Genomic DNA, 6,000 nt, shown 5'->3' with positions numbered 1-6,000 from the left:
GGTATGGGACACCGTGGCTGAGCTGTCGGCCTACGCTGGGGTGACGAGCCTCCTCGTAGTGACCAGTGAGCAACTAAACTCGTGAGCCTATTATGGTGGTATAGGACACTATATTCGTGCTGTCGGCCTACATTGTTTGGTGACGAGCCCTTTGTAGTGACCTCGAGCATACCTGGATACTGCAATGAGGTGACGAGCCGAACTTTGGAAATAAAGGTATGAAAGGCATGCATTGCTTGGTGACGAGCCCTTTGCTACGACCTTAAACATATGATCGTATGAGATGTCTAGGACTGATGACCCTAGTATGGATCACTATTTGGATAATGATATGAGGAAGGTATCTTAGCTTCCCAATCCTGCTGTATAAAATGGACTAATAACAACTTGGTAATCATATCCATGCACCGCATTTGCATGTGCTTTGTAGATGCGGCGCACTTTGAGGTGGTGTCATGCGTAACATAAGATGAAGACGTTGAGGGTGTACGCGTGAGGGCACGCATCATTTTGCATACATCCTTGCATTAACAAGAGTACTTAGGATTTATTTAAATGTTCTCCTTTATCATTACTGCTTGATTGAACTGATAACATGTTAACCAGTGCCTTATTGTTCCACTGAGTTGATCACTCACTCCCACGTTCTGGGGCGGTGTTAAACACCCACCAGACTCTGTCTTAGGTTCTGATGTTGTAGATGTTGATGCGCTTCTGAGGCAGAGCGGGAGATGGATGATGATGACGCTGCTTTCTCTTATATGCAGTTTTCAGACGGGTTCTAGCGAGCCTTGGTTTGATGCGCGGGATGTTGGGATTATTTTTGGGAATTTAAATGATGTAACTTGATACTTGAAATTTTGATAAGTAACACTTTCATACAACCTGGTTTGTATATGTACTTCAAGGATTTACACTTGTACACATATATTTCTATAAGTCTTCCACTTGCTTTCTTCACTTATCCCTGAATTATATCTGTGTTTTGGCTTAATCTATTCCATGTTTTATGCACTAATACAGTCAACATACATCAATCATTAAATATGTTGCATAAGTGATGTTTTGGAACTCGGGAGCTGAGTTATGCTCGACCCCCGATTTTCAGGGCGTTACAACCCCACACGTGATGCATGTGAGGGGGTGAGGCCCACCTTGATGTATTGTATATCCACACCGTTCATCAGGTTGGGACGGTAGGGGACCCCTCCATGATGTATGTACTTTACATCCTCGCCGTCCGTCCCTTGGACGTGAGTCCCACCTTGATGTGTTGTCTATGTCGTCCAGCCCCGTGGACGTGGGACCCACTTGATGCATGTTTTGACCTGAGCCATCCAGCCCTCGAACGTCCAAATTGCAATACCAAAAAAATGAGCAAAGGCTACTGTCTATGGGATGTTTTAGCTACGGATATAAACTGTAGCTATATTACTATGGGTTTAATCTGTAGTTAAACAGTCGTGCCCCATCACGGCAAAGGCACATCTGTTAGAACTTCTATGGGGCCCACCATAATTTTTGTATTTAATCTAAGCCGTCCATCCTTTCTAAAATTAATTTTAATACATTAGACCCAAAAATTAGGTAAATTTAAAGCTCAAGTGGACCACACCATAGGAAACAATGGCTTGATTTTTGGTGTTGTCCATGTGAGCCTTCTATTTGACAAAATTTTTGGAATAAACCTCTAAAAAAATATTTGAATTTATTGGATGGCACAGATAAATGACATATATTATGGTGGGCCACAAGTAGCCCCTAACACATCACCTCGTCTCAAGTGGGCGTCGACGACTGCTAAAAGACACCGAATTTCATTCTCGCGCCCACATCCAGCGTCCACATTTCATTCCAGCGCCCACATCCGACATTCCCTCTCCCTCTCCCTCTCCATACTCTCTCTCTCGCTGCCTATCCCTCTACCTCTCTGCACTCTCTCTCTCTCTCTTTGCCTATCTCTCTCCCTCTCCGCACTCTCTCTCTACCTATCCCTCTCCCTCTTCGCACTCTCTCTCTCTCTCTCTCTCTCTCTCTCTCTCTCTCTCTCTCCCAAAGCCCTAGCCCTCTACCATGCGCTTTCACTCGCTTCCCCTCTCACTCTCTATCTCTCTCTCTCTCTAAACCCTAGTCCTATATCTCCCTATCTCATCAGCCCTCTGCTGCTCGTAAATCTCAGATTCTCAGGTTTAAGGTAAGGTTTTCCCCTTCTCACTGTTGCTTTCTGTAATTTAGAATATCTGATCAGGGATACGCATTGTCGAATCCCTAATTAGGGATGTGTATTGTCAAATCCCTAGTTAGGGATTTGCATTGTCTGAGTTTAGCTCTGCGAGTGGTGTATTTTGGGTTTTGTGCCAATTTCTTGAAATCAATCAATGTTGTTCGCCCTCTTTTTGTTTTAGGCCTGTTAGATGTAGTACTTTAAATCTTTTTTGTAGTGTATAAGAAGGATTTCATGTATATGATTATGAAAGGATAGTAGCGCCATAGTAATTGTAATGCATATTCATTGTAAATGTGATGAATAGACTATCTATTTCAATTTAACAAATGCTGTGAGTGGATACATCCAAGTATATGTTTGGGTAAAAGGGATCTTGAAAAATTGAGATTTTGGTAGGTCGAGTGCTAGCTATGCCCAATTTGCTTTCTTATGCTCAATCACAGTACTGGAAATTTGAATCCAAATGGCAGTTTAATCAATCCTGGCCTTTCTTTCTGTCAGTCAACTACTGGTTTGAGTTTTGATGTACTGGTGTGCATTAAAGGACTGAGCAGAAGTGCTTAAGCTTGATTCAGCTCTAATCTTATTGGTTTATGATTCAGCTCTCTCTACCACAGATACATTTCTCTTCTCATAATTTCATATTTGTTTTAGGTTGTTTTTGGTTGCAACAAATACCATGAAATTTTGGCGTGACCAATCAAACTAGCGCATGTCAAAAAGTTGTTGGGGCGAAGAAATAGGAAGGGGATGGGTAGCGAAACAGCCCCTGTTTGGATGGCATACGAACATCATGGTAAGTACCTAGGAAGTTTTCAATGGTGGGTGTTTCCATTCATTCTCAATGTTTCATGTAGTGTGTCCCACTTGAGTTTTGGATCTACTTCTTTTTTCAAATCCTGTACTAGAGCATGAGCTAGCTGGCAAAAGTGATTGGAGAGGTAGATTCCTTACGAACATCTTGGTGGGCCCCTCGTAGCTTCCGCCTCTGCATAAGTGATGGATGGCCATTTGTCACATGTCCGGAAAGCTCAAAATATGCCAAGTCTTTCTTTTCAAACAAATAAGTGGCATGTATTTATAGGGTTTCTTTTCCAATTATTATACCATGCACAAAAAGAAATTTGAAGTTGATCATAAAATAGTTGGAATATGTATATCCAGACCATTCAAAATTAGGCCGACTCTAGATGGGGACATGTTCTAGAAATCACATAAATTGGATGAATCTAACTTAATCATACTTTTTTGTGCTAACCTCACCTGGTGGGACCCATGATTTAGATAGTCTGGATTGACAAGCATGCATACATGATCCATGTTGGATTTTGCATGAGTATGATCCACTACACTATTACCAAAATATAAAAACACAAAATAGAAAACATAGTGCCTGTTTGGATGCCACTTAAAAATGAGCCAATCTTATTGAAGTTAATCTTATATGTACACATTAAAAGTAATTTTGATAACAAACAATCATGATTTCTAATGCATAATTATGATTGAGGGTGTGTTTAGTTGCACCAAATATCAGGAATTTTCAAATGTACACTCAAATGAGTACTCATTTTTAAGTGGGCAACCAAACAGGATCTTCTCATTTGGAGAGTAGAAATGGTACCTTTAGACTCGATTGCTACCATTATATTTGTCATCTCCCTATCTACCTTACTTGGTTGCAACTACAAACTGGGTACTTCGCGAGCTTGCATCTTGTCTCCCTCAAGTGAGTCTCTCTAACATAATTTCTATTTATATTCATTTGTTCCACAGTCAGTCTTTTGGGTGATATTCACTGGCATGCATATGCATAGTCAAACAATCACTTGGCCCTAGAAAGCTTTCAAAACTCTTTCAACAGTCCCTATCACCCATCCCTTTTTATCCACATCAAATATCCTCAAATATTGTGTGATGAAATCTGTTATAGATATATGATCTTTTGCTAATTTTGAAATAAAGATAAATTAGTAGATCAGTTCCACTTTTATGCAAATGAGCTTAATTATGATGTATTCATAGCTTTCAAATCAGAACATGAGCTCACTCTACATGTCATTAGATAAAGGATCATATAACTCCTCTTGGTTTGTTTTCAATCTCATAAACGATTACTGATTTTTCAAGCTTCTTCCAGCTTACAGAGTCGTTAGGTGCCTTCTAATTAGTAACAGATTGTGCAATTTCTCATCTGTTAGCATTGATTGTTTGAATATCTTGCTTTCATATCAAGATTTCTCAATTTTTTGTTCCCTCTTTTTCTTTTCTTTTTTTCTTTGTGATTTTCACTGTTTATAAGGATACTAATTCATATACAAAAGAAGGAGAAGAAGAAGAATAAAGAAGGTCTGAATATCATTTACCTCTATACATTTGCTATTTATTTCCTCATACATTTGCCTCTATAGTTGTAGAACTTTTTGCCCGACAGCTGTGTTCATCCATGTTATTCGACATAATAATTTCTTTGGATATAATTTTTAGGGTGCTAAACTAGCTTTTTTTTCTTCTTCCGTTTCTTTTTTCATTTTTTTTTCTTTTTGGTGTTGAACTAGTCGCTCAGGAAGGAAGAAGTGCAGCCACTTCAGCTGCTTACAGAACATTGGCATAGGAGCTCACTGAACAGCGGTTTCCTGCTCCCCGTATCCTGGCGTTCAAAGTTTGTTTTCCTCCAATGTCTCCTTTAAAAAACTGCCAATGGCCTCACTTGTAAAAACTGAAAAATCCATTGTATATAATCTCCTATATGTCATGCATGCTAACTGTTTGATGAAATGTCTCAACAAGGAATGTTTTGTGTGGATTGCATTTGAGTCCTATTTTTTTTCTCTACCCATGAGTGGACCCACATGGTTGTATGGTTGGATGACCTACATTGAAACTTGATGCTGCAGGACATGCCTCAACAATTGAAAGTGAGGCTTCTAGAAGAGTTGGGAGAGCATGATATTTTCATGCCTTAAATTGTGTCATGAGTTTCTTGGGTTTGAAACTATTGATATATGGTTTTTTAGTTGATTTCTTTGTTGATATATGTGTGGATGTGATCTTTTATATTTTATTTTTAAGTTTACGACATCCTAGCTATTTATATGATATTTTTGTTTATATGAATGAATATTCCTTTGACATTGTTTATTGATTTTATAATTTTTGTTAGAAACTAGGAAGTATTCCTTGTGGTTATTTCATTTGATTATGCTAACTTAAATTTGATATGAATGCCAATGAGTTAATTTCAGTTCATTAATAAGTGCTCCAAATGTACTCTTAGAGTTTCTTACATACCTTCACATCTTTGCAATTCAATTTAATAAGTTCTCCACTATCCCTTCATGTTTCTTTGGATTGCAAAAGAAAATTATTAGAAATGCTAGTGTTTTTATTTTTGAATTGTTTTTCATTTGATTTATTTGAATGGAATTTCAAGGCTTTATAGTAATCAACTGCAATTTTATTTTCTCTTGTTTGAGGCCTGTTTGGATGCACCCTGTAATGAGAATGATGTTGGAAATTGGGTGTTTGTTTTGGATGTTGGGTTTAATTTAGTTCAGAGGGGAGTAGTGCATTACTAGTTAGAAAATTATGCTCCATAACCATGGATGTCAAGGAACTCTTACTGAAGCTCAATTCTGTCAAAGAGTCATTGAATCAGGCTAATTCTAATACAAGTTCGTCCATTGAAATGGCCACATTGAACTTGTAAAGATGAAAGACATTGAGGTGAGTTTGTCTGAAAGAGAACCGTTTGTAGAGAAACATTTTTCAAG

General features: G+C 38.4%; 1 long non-coding RNA gene across 1 annotated transcript; it reads left to right on the top strand.

Annotated features, from left to right (window-relative positions):
- The first annotated feature begins 3,455 nt into the window (after positions 1–3,455).
- LOC131227448 (uncharacterized) lies at positions 3,456–5,179 on the top strand. Its single transcript, XR_009162285.1, has 3 exons — positions 3,456–4,576; positions 4,786–4,889; positions 5,125–5,179. It is a non-coding gene; the product is annotated as an uncharacterized LOC131227448 (long non-coding RNA).
- The last annotated feature ends 821 nt before the right edge of the window (positions 5,180–6,000 follow it).

Source organism: Magnolia sinica, chromosome 15, assembly GCF_029962835.1.
Source record: "Magnolia sinica isolate HGM2019 chromosome 15, MsV1, whole genome shotgun sequence".
NCBI lineage: Eukaryota > Viridiplantae > Streptophyta > Magnoliopsida > Magnoliales > Magnoliaceae > Magnolia > Magnolia sinica.
This window is presented reverse-complemented; position numbering and strand designations above follow the sequence as displayed.